The sequence below is a fragment of the Nuphar pumila genome, chromosome 17 (genome assembly GCF_984573655.1).
Source record: "Nuphar pumila chromosome 17, dmNupPumi1.hap1.1, whole genome shotgun sequence".
Lineage (NCBI taxonomy): Eukaryota > Viridiplantae > Streptophyta > Magnoliopsida > Nymphaeales > Nymphaeaceae > Nuphar > Nuphar pumila.
The window spans coordinates 84103533-84117088 of NC_143265.1; the positions used below are offsets into that span (position 1 = coordinate 84103533).

Here is a 13556-nt window from a genome sequence, read left to right on the forward strand (position 1 = left end):
CACTCAATTTTCTCAATTTCCTCAATTATTCAAGCTCAATGTATTACCTGCAAAAGGGATCTCTCAATTATCACCAAGTTCATGGTTGATAGGCGAGTTTAGATCTCTAAGGACAAAGAAGACTCATATCATCTTCAAGTTGAAGGAAAATGTGACGTATGCTTCTAGGGAAATTTTAGATCATCACCAAGTTGAAGGCTGCTGTGACAAATTTCTTGACAAACTCTAAAAGGTATTTACTTGATGCTATCAGAAAAAGATTTTCGACTAAAAGATACAATTTCATGACAAGAATCTAATCCCTGGGGACAAGAAAGGCCTCAATCATCTTTGAGTTGAAGGAGGATGTGACATGTTCTTTTAGGAAAAATCAGAACATCTCCAAGTTGAAGAACTAATGTGATGAACTTTCTGCCAAACCCCAAAAGAGCTCAATTCTATATGTCAAAGAGTATAAAGAGATCATGATGGGTAAACATCGTATATCAAACTGCCAAATTGCCAGAAAATCTAATTAGACTACAACTTAAATAGTCATAAACTAATCTAAACACTGAAAAATGCAGAGAAGAGCTTGAATATGCGATTTTCCTTTATTTTTAATTTAAAAGTAGTTTCTCGAAAATAAAGATAAGAATGGGGTTTTAATGCATTTTTTTGATGGATCATGCATAGAATAGTTTGAATAAAATGCAAAATATATGTATGATCACTGGGCTTCAAGCGCAACCACTGCACCTCTTCTCGCGAGACGAAGTTATGCGTGACCCTGGAGTCTACCATTGCCATAGTAGACTTTTCATTCAACTTCCAAATACATGAGTTTTTTGCTAACCAGTTTACTCTTGGCTGCACAGCTTCTAACCACATTGATGGTCTGCATGGTTCTCATCTTGGGTTGCACGACCTCGGCATCACTACTCTCTGCTTGCATTGCATCGGTCTATCTATTGTCCCTCATGAGGCACTTTGGACATTGTCTAGCGATATGCCTATCGCCACATAACCAACAAGTCACAACCGACCATTTGTTGTTGTTAGTATTGTGCTATTTATAATTCTGCCTCTTGTCGAAATGGTATTGGGTCAACACCTCACTCTTATTGTCGAGTTAATCCTTCTTCTTGCCTTCGTGGTCTGTATTCTTCTCAACCTTAGTCGATGGAGTGAAGGACTTATGTTATGTATCCACTAGTCGCTTGGTCGTCACATACGCATCTTTTAACGTCACGGGATTGCTCCTTTCCACTTCGGACTGTGCCCATGGCTGTAGTCCCACAATAAACCAGTTGAGTCTGTCTTCATCTGGCATATTGGGTACGTCTAGCATGAGCTTTTGGAACATCCTGGTGTAGTCTATCAAGGCTCTAGTGTCCTTCAATTCCAACACCATTCGATAAGCTTGACATTGTATATTCTTTGGCATAAAGTAGTTTCATAGCTCAATTTTGAAGGCTTCAAAGGTATCAATTACGCATTGCCCTCTTTTCATGTCGCAACATTTTTGTCTCCACCAAGCTATCACATCTCCATCAAGTAGAGTTGTTGTTGCCTTCACCCTGAGGTCCTCGACCAATATATTATGAATGTCCAAGTAGTTTTTCAACTGGAACAAAAAATTCTCTATGACCTTGCTATCCCTTGAACCATTGAACTTCATTGACCTTGACACATATATCTTTGATAGCCTATCTTCATTTTTGCCATTTAGAGCCATTGTCCGTTGCAGAGTGTGATTCTTCAACTGATGCTCTCTTACTTCAGTCTGCAGGATGGTCACTGTCATAGTCAGTGAAGTAACATGTCCTATCAGCTAGTTCATCTACTCTCGCAGGCTCGTCACCTCATCGTCCAGTCTTCTGAATAACTCAACTGTGCAGAAAATTGCTTTCTCATATAAAGTCACATCAGCCACCAGTCTATTGATAGTCTTGGCCATCTTTTCATGGCTTCGATGTGAACCTATCTCCTTGGTTTCAGCAACTGCCTTACCTTTGGTGCTACACAAGTTATATTGGGGCGCCACGATGTCTTGCTCACAAATCGTGGCATGTCGGTGCATCTCTCGACATTGACTCCAGAGTTCCATCCCCAGCTCAAGAACGGGCTCTGCTACTACTTATCACAAGTCTATTTCTTCAATAGGCCAGTGCAGCGCGATAGTCTTTTCTTATTGTCGCAAGTCTTTCGGTCGCTCGCTTGCCGCTGTGAAAGTTTTGATAATAGAGAGTGCAAGAGAGCAAGAGAGAATAGATGAAGAGAAATCGCAATTACTTAAAAGTAATCACAACGAGGGTGAACAAAAGAAAACTCAACGCATTTTCATTAATTCACAATTTTGCTCGCAAGCTCATTATAGTTCAGATCTATGGGCTAACCCTTTAGGGTATTGATCAACCTGAACCAAAGTACAAGGGTGATCCAGAGAAAGTTACAAGACTCGACACTTACATCAAGACTCAACCAAAGCAAAACAAGCTCTAGACACAGTTGTACAAAGTACGTCACAGGAGAACAGTAAGGCACATTTGGATAACTGTGGCATACAATTATTCACTCGATATAACTCAGTGCTATTCAATGCACATTTGGTGGTAATTGTGGCATACGGTTATCACATTTGACATTATCAGAGACTTTTTCCATTTGGGAAATCATTTGGATATGATAAGGACGATTTCTTACAAGCATACTTGGTGAGCGCACCCATGCCATTCTACAAATGTCCATTTTGGATGTGTATTGACTCATTGAAGACCTGCGTGTCTAAATTTGGCTTTGAGCTATAAGTCTTGCACACCTCAACATTTTGATAACCACTTAACCTAGCTTTAGAGCTAGATGCACCCACTTACTCAGCCCTGTATTTTGCTTTTTCTTGGTGGTTTGTGAGTGCTTGAGCGAGCTTCTTGGAGAGTGTACCTTGTGTGCCATGAAGCGAACGCAACGGTAGGGAGATCCTTAGACGCTTTGGGTTTATCTTGGTTGACAAGTCGGTTTTGAGTTCCCCGGAGGCCCTAGCCCTCAAAGACGCAATGTTGCCCACCGATCTTAAGGGGGGTGCCATCACATGCTGCACTGTATCTGATTGTCCAAAAGGGGCCTTCATCCACGCTCCATAACTGTCACACAATCATGTGCCTATGTCACTCTCCATGGATCCATTCAACTGCACCATTGTTGCTCGTTGGTAGGGGTGGGCATCAGGCTGGCCCGACCTGACCCATTTACCAATGAGCTAACTTTTGGCTTGGTTCTTAATGGGCTTGGGTTTGAAGATCTGCCCATGATCCGGCCTATTGACCCAATGGACCAATGCTTAGCAGGTCAGTTCATGAGCTCGACCCAACATAGTAATTAGGTAAATAGTAATTAACAACTTCTCATGTACGAAACTAATTATGTTCCTAGTTTTTAATAAAATTAATGTAACTAATTAAGTAATGATAATAGTTACCAAGTTATTATGTAGCCAGCTAATTTCTTCTAAGAAGTTAATTAGATAACTTAGGCATCTGATAGCCCATGGGCCAACCCGAATCCAGCCCATGTATATAACGGGCTGGGTTTTGGCCCGGTAGCTAACAGGTCAGGGCTTAAAACCTTGACCCAAACCCTGCCCATGGTGGGACGGGTCGGTTTGGCACTTGGCAGATGCAAATAGAGCTAATCAGCTAGACGCTGGGCTGGGTTGCCATTGGGCCCCATGGCTGAGCCCGTTTGGGCCTTGCCCGGATACCGGTTTGACCGGGCAAGACAGGCTCTGGTGGAACTCTCTATCCCAGCAGAGACGCGACCTGATTCTGAGAAAGGAAGGTTGGGATATAACTTGCAATAAACACATAAATGAAGATATGGAGATTCAAATGTGCAACCCTTCCTAAAAGAACTCAATAGGCAAAACCATTTAGCCTATTACGTACCATGTTAATTTATCCTCTCTTGTCACCTAACCTTTACACGTATGACCTAATCATGGGACGAGTATCTTTTTGTTTTAGGTTATGGAATGTGGATCTTGAACTCAACAAGACGTGGAGATTGAGATATTGAAAAACAGGTGCTAAAGGTCAGAAATGGATGTGAATGTATATTTGACTTGTTCGAGGCCCTAGATTTTGAACAAACAAGAGGCATCAGATCAACCTGAATAACTCCCAAGTCTTCTCTCCCGGGAAGTCAAGGTATCTTTTCCACAGGAAATTTCACAGAAGTGCAAGAGCACAACAAACAAAAACATATCCTAGCACACTACATTGAGGCCTGCAATCTACTCACATCAAGAAATAGAAAGTGAACCTCCCCAAAGATACAGTTCAAAACATTATTTTATGAAAATCAAGGTAAATGATAAGTAGAGTCCCAACCAAAGTGTCTAGAATATACACCCAAAAAATGTTAAAACATGTCCCAAATAGCTTATTGGCAACTTCCGACACAACAAACTGAATGTAGACTTGGGGGACTAACTAATTCAAAAACCTCTGGCTTCTATGAGTAGAACATCATCAGGGAAGTTATCGTACAAGTGACAGCTGATGACATTTAACTATCCACATCTTGGTTTGGGCATTTCAATGGAGTTACTTCAGCATATACTCGTTTCTACTTCTTTCTCACATGTATTTCTAACAGTAGCATGAGAGTTAAAGGATATTCATTAGTTTACACTTTACAGTAGTATCACTTGTAGCTCTGGCATTTGATAAGGGCTGGTAAATAAGATAAGCTCATTTTGGAGACACCCGATTATCTTGAATATAGCTTGATCTCCTATGCCTCTCCCGCATATAACCTTAATCCTGAATCAGTGAACAAACCAACCAGAATAAATGGATGAAAGACAATTGCTGTTGTGAATGCTGTGGAGGATCGTCTGGTGCTTATTCAGCTAATTTTTTCTCATAAGCATGTTCCACCTTATTAGCTGGAATATTCATCAACCCAGTTGTTCCTGCTCCTTCAGATTATTGGATCATTCCCAAGGGAGGAAACACCAAAAATTAGAGCCTTGTTACTGTAAAGAAGTTTACCAATAGATTAGGTAGTGATTCCATTTAATGACCCATAGAATGTTATCTTGGTATCCTATTGATTCATATGATTGAAAAGATTTCCAATTTGGCAATTACAATAATTATCTTTAATAGGTTCATACTAATGATTGCTGGTGAGATACGAAATAGCATTGCAAATGATGGCAGGATTTACTGCTTGATCCATGAAGCTTCTGTAATTTCTAGACTGTGCTATGCCTTGTCCTTTCAGAGTATTCCATATGAGATCGCATCTTTTTATTTTTCTTCAACCAATGCTTAAAGTTGATAAATTGTGGGAGGATGCTTAAAGTTGATAAATTGTGGGCAAATGCTTAAAGTTTATAAATGGTGGGTCACAAATCAAGTCATTCTGTTTGCGTTCCAGGTGACATCACCCTTTGCAAATATACGCCACCACCAGGAGAATGTGACATCTGGTCAGTTTGCATTTACGACAAATGAAGCTGGTAACTACCTTGCATGTTTCTGGTTGGAAGGAAACCATCATGGCTTAGGAGCAAATGTCAACATTGACTGGAAAATTGGCATCGCAGCAAAGGACTGGGAATCAGTTGCAAGAAAAGAGAAGATTGAGGTAAAATGCATGAACATCAGTTGCTCTGATTTTTATCTATTGTACTCATCCTTGTGTTCAAGGTTAACAACTTTACCTGCTAGCAGTGGCGTAGCTAGGATTCATGTGAGGGAGGGGGGGGGGGGGTAGCGAAAAAAAAATTGGTGTGATAGTCGGGGGTAGCGCCCCCGAAAAATTTTTTTTGGAGATAAAATAAAAAATGGTTACTGTCACGGGCCTATTTCCTTCAATGGGCCAGCGCGGCGCGACGGTCCTTCCTTACCGCCGCAAGCCTACTCGTCAGCTCGCTTGCCGGTCGCGGAAGCTTATGATCAGAGTGCAAGAGAGCAAGAGAGAATAGAGGGAGAGAAGTTGCAATCACAAGAAGCAATCACAACGAGGGTGAACAAAAGAAAGCTCAACGCATTTAATTCATTCACAATTTTGCCCGCAGGCTATTACAGTTCAAGTATACGGGCTGCCCCTTTGGGGTATTAATTCACCTGAACCGGGCAGCTTACATCAGACTCAACAAAAGCAAAACAGACTCTAAGCACAACTGTACACTGTAAGTCGCAAGGGAACATGCTCCCCCCTTCAAATCATGTGCCGTCCTCGGCGCCATCTGTTTCGTGGTAAGCCCTGACTTCAGCCGGGTAGCGGCTGTTCATTCGAAATGCAGGCTCCCACGTTGGTTCCGCTGTTTCCTCCCACTGCACCAAGTATTTCTTCGCTTGCCCCAAGTAGTTGACCTTGTGGCGAAGGATCTGACTAAGGTGCTTCTCGGCTCGTTGTGCTGCCGGGGCCCTCTGCATGATGGGAGCGCGTTGCGGCACATTGCGTTCCGGGTCTCCATCATCTGGATGGAACTGCTTGAGGTTGCACACGTGGAACACCGGGTGCACCTTGAAGTCTGGGGGCAACTCCAGCTTATATGCCAGCTTGCCCACCTCCTTTGTGATGGTGAAGGGTCCCTCATACTTTCTGAGTAGTCCGCGGTGCCGCCCGCGGAAGATGCCTGTGCGACCAGGATATAACTTCACCAACACTTGGTCCCCAACTTGGAACCCTGCGGGCCGACGATGTTTGTCCGCCCACTTCTTCATTCTCTTTGCCGCTTTGTGTAAGAATGCCTTCGCCAACTCATTCTGCTCGTGCCAATCGCGAACAAACTGATAGGCGAAGGATGGCCTTCCCTTTTCTTGTGCGGCAAGCGTGTGCGGGGTCAATGGCTGCTGCCCCGTGGCTATCTCGAACGGGCTGTGGCCTGAGGACTCGCTCTTCTGCAGATTATAACAAAATTGTGCCACATCAAGGAGCTTCACCCAATTTTTCTGATTGGCACTAACAAAGTGCCTAAGGTACTGCTCCAGTATCCCATTGATGCGCTCTGTCTGCCCATCTGTCTGTGGATGGAAGCTTGTTGAAAACAGCAAATCAGAGCCAAGTAGCCGAAATACTTCACGCCAGAACTTGCCCGTGAAGCGAGCATCACGATCGCTCACAATGCTCTTTGGTATGCCCCAGTGCTTCACCACATGCTTTACAAACAACTCTGCAGTCTTCTATGCAGGGCACTCCTTGGAAGCTGAGATGAAGGTGGCATACTTTGAGAAACGATCCACCACGACCAAAATAGAACTGAGGCCCTCTACCTTTGGCAGACTAACAATAAAGTCCATAGAGATGCTTTCCCAAGGACGTTCTGGAATTGGTAGAGGCTCAAGGAGACCGGCAGCCTTCTGGTTTGTCCCCTTATCTTGCTGGCAGATGAGGCATGTCCGCACATACCCCTCAACATCATCTCTCATCTGCGGCCAATAGTAGCCGCGCTCAAGGAGTGCTAAGGTCCGCTCCTGGCCAGGATGGCCGGCCCATAGTGTATCATGGCACTCCTTGAGTAGCTCTCGACAAAGGCTTCCCCACCATGGTACAAAGATGCGTCCCCCTTTTGTTACGAGGAGGCCGTCCTGTAGCCAAAATCGCCGAGTCTTCCCTGCCTGCGCCAGAGAAACAAGGTGTTGTGCGGTCGGATCCTGCTGCGTACCCTCGCGGATGCAGCTCAGCAATGCACCCTCCAAATGCACTTCAGAAGGCTCTGCGCGCGCAGCAGCTAATTCAACCCTACGGCTCAGGGCATCCGCCACAACATTGGTTATTCCAACCTTGTACTCTAAGGCAAAGTCGAACTCAGCCAAAAACATCTGCCATCGAGCTTGCTTGGGCATCAACTTCTTTTGAGTCTGAAAATAGCTCGTGGCCACATTGTCCGTCTTGACGATGAACTCGACACCCAAAAGGTAGTGCCGCAAGGTCCTGAGGCAATACACAATGGCGGTCATCTCACGTTCGTGCACTGTGTAACGCCTCTTTGCATCCTTCAGCTTGCGACTCTCATATGCGATCGGATGACCATCTTGCATAATAACTCTACCAATGGCAAAGTCTGAGGCATCTGTGTGGACTTCGAAGGGTCTCGAATGATCAGGCAGTCGCAGCACTGGCTCTCTCACTAAGGCTTTCTTCAAGCCCTCGAAGGCATCTTGGCACGCTCCTGTCCAGAGCCATACCCGATTCTTCTTCGACAAATCTGTGAGGGGCGCAACAATGAGGGAATAACCTTCGAGGAAATGCCGATAATAATTTGCCAAGCCGAGGAATGACCGCAATTCTGGCACTTTGCTTGGCGGAACCCATTCCTGGATGGCCCTTATCTTCTGCCCATCCATACGCAGCACACCACGCCCCACAACGTGGCCAAGGAAGCTGATCTCCTCCTGCCCGAAGAGACACTTCTCTCGTTTAACACAGAGGTCATTCTCCTTCAGCACCTGAAACACTGTTCGCAAGTGCCCGACATGTTCCTCCATGTTACTGCTGTAGTTCACGATATCATCCAGATAGACTACCACAAACTTGTCTAAGTAAGGGTAGAAGATCTGGTTCATTAAAGTCGTGAACGTGGCTGGAGCATTTGTCAATCCGAATGGCATTACTAGAAATTCGTAAGCACCATAGCGGGTGACACAAGTTGTTTTCGGCTCATCACCTTCAGCAATCCTCACCTGCCAGTAACCCGATCGCAGATCTAACTTGGAAAAGATACGGGCACTGCCTAGCTGATCGAACAAGTCCGCTATCAATGGCAATGGGTACTTGTTCTTCACCGTGACCTTGTTCAAAGCACGGTAATCCACACATAACTGTTTAGAGCCATCATGTTTCATCTAGAAAAGGACCGGGGCACCAAATGGGGCTTTTGATGGACGAACAATGCCTGCGTCCAACATTTCGTCTAGCTGCCTGCGCAGCTCCTTCAACTTTACTGGCCCCATACGGTATGGAACCATTGCGGGAGGCTTTGCTCCCGGGGTCAACTCAATCTTGTGGTCGACCTCGCGTCTTGGCGGAAGATGCTTTGGCAATTCCGGAGGCATCACCCCCCGAAACTCCTCCAGTAGAGGGGCTAGGGTCGGCGGCACTGCTGCTTCTACCTTCCCTTCATCTGCACGCACTGCAACTAGGAATGTCTGCTCCCCATGCTTGACACCCTTCTTCAGTTGCATTGCTGATAACACTGAAGACTTGCCTTTCTGCGTAAGGCACTGCACTGTGTGGGACAGGTCTGATCCCATGATCGTCAACGTGTTAAACTTTGGCAGCATCATCACATTCTGGCTTCGCAGAAACTCCATACCCAGAATCACCTTGAAATCGTCCAGGGGCACCACAGAGAAGTTGGCTTTGCCGACCCAACTCCCCACTTGAGTAGCCACATCTCTTGCTTCACCAAGGATGGGCTTGGCCTCAGAGTTTACTGTTTTGATAGTCCTCTCCTTTGGCTCAGTTTTCAAGCCCAACCGCTCTGCCTCTTCCCGCGAGACAAAGTTGTGTGTGGCCCCAGAGTCTACCATTGCTGAAGTAGACTTTCTATTCATAATGACTTCTACGTACATAAGTTCCTTACTGACCTGCATGTTCTTAGCTGCGCAACTTCTAGCTGCGTTAATTGATCGCATGGCGCCCATCCTCGGTTGCATGGTCTCAGTGTCGCTGCCTTCAGTATCGCTGCATTCTTCCTGTGCAGCATTGGCTTGCTCGTCGTCCTTTACAAGGCGCTTTGGGCATTGCCGGACGATATGTCTATCACCACAGAACCAACATGTCACAACCGCACCCTTGTTGCTGTTGTTATGCTTTGTGTAGTTCTGTTTCTTTTCGGATTGATGGCGTGTTGACGCCTCACCTTTATCGTTGCGCTGCTCATCCTTCTTGCCTCCGTGGTCAGGCTTCTTCCCAACTTTGGTTGATGGGGTGAAAGGTTTGCGCTGAGTGTCAACCAAGCGCTCAGCCGCCACATATGCATCTTCCAAAATACGGGGGTTGCTCCTTTCCACTTCAGACTGTGCCCATGGTTGAAGTCCCACAATGAACCAGTTGAGCATGTCGTCTTCTGGCATGTTAGGTATCTCCAGCATAAGCTTCTGGAACGTTCTGACATAGTCTTGCAACGAACCAGTATGTTTGAGCTCACGAACCATCCGGTAAGCCTGTCTCTGCGCATTTCTTGGCATGAAGTAGTTGCGCAACTCTACTTTGAAGTCGTCAAAGGTGTCTATCACACATTGACCCCTCTCCATGTCATTGTGTTTCCGCCTCCACCAAGCGATAGCATCACCATCAAGTAAGGCCGCTACAGCCTTGATCCTCAGATCTTCGAGGGTCACATTCTGGATATCCAAGTAGTCTTCTACTTAGAACAAGAAGTTCTCAATGGCCTTGATGTCGTGAGAACCATTGAATTTTGCGGGTCTAGGTACATCAATTCTTGATGGTCTCTCACCATTTTCGCCATTCAGGGTCACCGTCCGCTGCAACGTACGGTTCCTCAACTCAAGATCGGTCACTGTAGTCGTCAACGAAGTGACCTGCCCCATAAGTAAGTTCACCTGCTCTTGCATGCTCGCCACCACATCATTCAATCCATTGAATGATTCACATGCGCGTGAAATCGCTTCATCATGCGAAGTCACATCTTCCACCAGCTTGTTAACAGTTGCAGCCAACTCTTCTTGGCCCCGAGGTGAACCCATCTCCTCAGCTCCGGCAACTGTCTTGCCCTTGGTGTTGCGCAAGTGTTGATAAGGCACCACGATGTCTTGCTCACAAATCGCAGTCTGTCGGCGTGTCTGTCGACACCGACTCCGGAGTCCCTTTCCCAGCACGAGAATGGGCTCTGATACCACTTGTCACGGGCCTATTTCCTTCAATGGGCCAGTGCGGCGCGACGGTCCTTCCTTACCGCCGCAAGCCTACTCGTCAGCTCGCTTGCCGGTCGCGGAAGCTTATGATCAGAGTGCAAGAGAGCACGAGAGAATAGAGGGAGAGAAGTTGCAATCACAAGAAGCAATCACAACGAGGGTGAACAAAAGAAAGCTCAACGCATTTAATTCATTCACAATTTTGCCCGCAGGCTATTACAGTTCAAGTATACGGGCTGCCCCTTCGGGGTATTAATTCACCTGAACCGGGCAACTTACATCAGACTCAACAAAAGCAAAACAGACTCTAAGCGCAACTGTACACTGTAAGTCGCAAGGGAACAATTACAATTATTAATAAAAATCTATTTCATATGGACAAATCAAACTATTTGCTGCAGTCAGGGCTGGGCTAGGACTGGGCTAAAAAAATGGATAAAAATCTTTTTCATATGGAATCAGGGCTGGGCTAGGACTGGGCTTTTAAAAAAAACAAATTTAACTGTTTCGGGAGGCAGGACTGGGCTACAGCCCAGTCCTGCCCCCCCCGCTCCGCCTCTGCCTGCTAGGACATGCACATGCACACACACACACATGCATAAGATATATGAAATGAAAGAAATGCACATTTTGTTGAAACAACTTTGATTCAAACAGAACGGTGTAAGTATAAAAGTGTCTGCTTTTAATATTCCCTTTTCTACACGTGCCAGAGAATGATCTTATTCGTAAATTTATCTGTTATGCTCATCTTGCATGCACATGTGAATGTGTTAAGACAACTGATAATCTGTGTCATCAACGTGGTAGGGTGTTGAACTGGAGCTGAGGAAATTGGAAGGGCAAGTGGAAGCTATACATGGGAACCTTTTGTATCTCAAGGACAGGTAAACTTGTGTGCTGGCTGAAATCTTGGATCCAATTGTTAGGCATCTGTTTTAGAAGACTTATGTCAATTACCCAATGGATGCAGGGAAGCGGAAATGAGGGGAGTGAATGAAAGAACAAATGCAAGAGTGGCATGGTTTAGCATCATGTCACTGGGTGCTTGCTTAGGGGTCTCAGTTTTGCAATTGTGACATCTGAAGCACTTCTTTCAGAAGAAGAAGCTTATTTGAGGAGCTGATAAACAATCTGAATTTTCATCTAATAACCCTTGATTATTTGACACATCACTGGGTTATAAAGCAGATCACCACTCTTTGGGGATTTTTTTCTGTAATATCCAGATACAATCCTACAGATGCTTCTGTTTGAATAGGTTTCTTTTTATTGGCGCGTATGTGATGCATGGACGGCAGTTTCTTTTGTCACGAAGCAGTTTTCTTTGAGCAAAATATTAGTTGTGGCAATGTATGAGAAACAAATTACAATGTTGGACAGCGCTTGTCATGTGCAAATTGTTCGTTAACTCTAGGGAGATGATGCATAGAAAATGTCACTTCGGTTAAAAATGAAGGGAAGCTAATCTAATGTGGAGCAGTGGAGGAACTTCCTAGCAGAGAAATTGCTATCTGTAGGCAGATGTGCAAAAGTTTATTATTCAATCTTAATTTTTTGGTCCCAGGTCTGTATCTTGTAAATTTCCTCGAAGAATCATCAGCATGCTCAGTCATTGCAGTCCTTTTGAGAAATTATAATTGCCATCCTTCCGAGTCTCCTGCCATGATTGATCAACAGTATTCTTCTGATCTGCGTTTAGCAGAGACCACACTGCGATGAGGACCTCTTTGGGGGGGGGGGGGGGGAGGAGAGAATTGAGAATCCTAAATCTAGCTGCAAATTGCAGCTTGGGCTGCTTGAGCTTGTTCATTTTGTAAACAAGCTGGGCTAAAGCTTAGTAGCTGGCATGTTTAACATGGTCATATGCTTTCCTTTCAAATGGGAGGTGACAGCTAATATGAAATCCAAGAAGAAAATAGGCAAAAATGTTGTTTCAAATGTTTTGACCACGATTTTCCAGGCCGGTATTCACAGAATCGACACCATGAAAACAAAATTTTTGAGCAGAGATTGTCATGTACAAATCATTTGCATGAAGGGAAATAGAGAAGCATCCAATATTCATAATATCCTAATTGGCCTTAGTCCACATCCTCTGGAGGATTTTCGGAAAGTATTCTCCCTCCTATGTTATGAGGGTTGGTTCTGTTAGCAAGAGATCCAGCCTTATTATTGGAATGTTCACTCAAAATTCTTAGGTAGTATTTGGACTCTAGGACAAATATAACCAACATGATACACACGTTTAACTAGGAAGAGTCGTATCTTCATCATGAATAGCTGCATCTAGTGTTTGGCTTGCACAATGCAAGTACAAAATAGTAACCACAAAATTATAAAAAAATAATAAAACAAATGTGATATGTAAGACCCAGAAGGGTAATACTGAAGTCGGGTACGCTCTATCATATAACCGAGTGGGTTCGTGTTCCAATCACACGGGTTATCCCCTAACTTGCCTGTCAAAAAAAAAAGCAGCATAAAAATTGAAAAATTCTAAGGAACGGATGTTTTGGCACCAAATATAACACCTTTTCTTGCTGAACATGAACATCCTCAAAACTAAGACCAAAATACTCCCCACGTCCATGAAAACCTAAACGGTAGATGTCCTATGTCCCAGACACGAGTATCCAAGACGTCCACAACAAATCCAAACAATCTTACAGTCTATAGTAG

At 44.7% G+C, this 13556-nt stretch overlaps 1 pseudogene across 1 annotated transcript; it reads left to right on the top strand.

The window, feature by feature from the left end:
- The first annotated feature begins 3706 nt into the window (after positions 1–3706).
- Positions 3707–12271, top strand: LOC149812572 (transmembrane emp24 domain-containing protein p24delta3-like; annotated as a pseudogene). Its single transcript, XR_016428502.1, has 5 exons — positions 3707–3816; positions 5151–5232; positions 5425–5634; positions 11685–11761; positions 11848–12271. The product of XR_016428502.1 is annotated as a transmembrane emp24 domain-containing protein p24delta3-like (transcript).
- The last annotated feature ends 1285 nt before the right edge of the window (positions 12272–13556 follow it).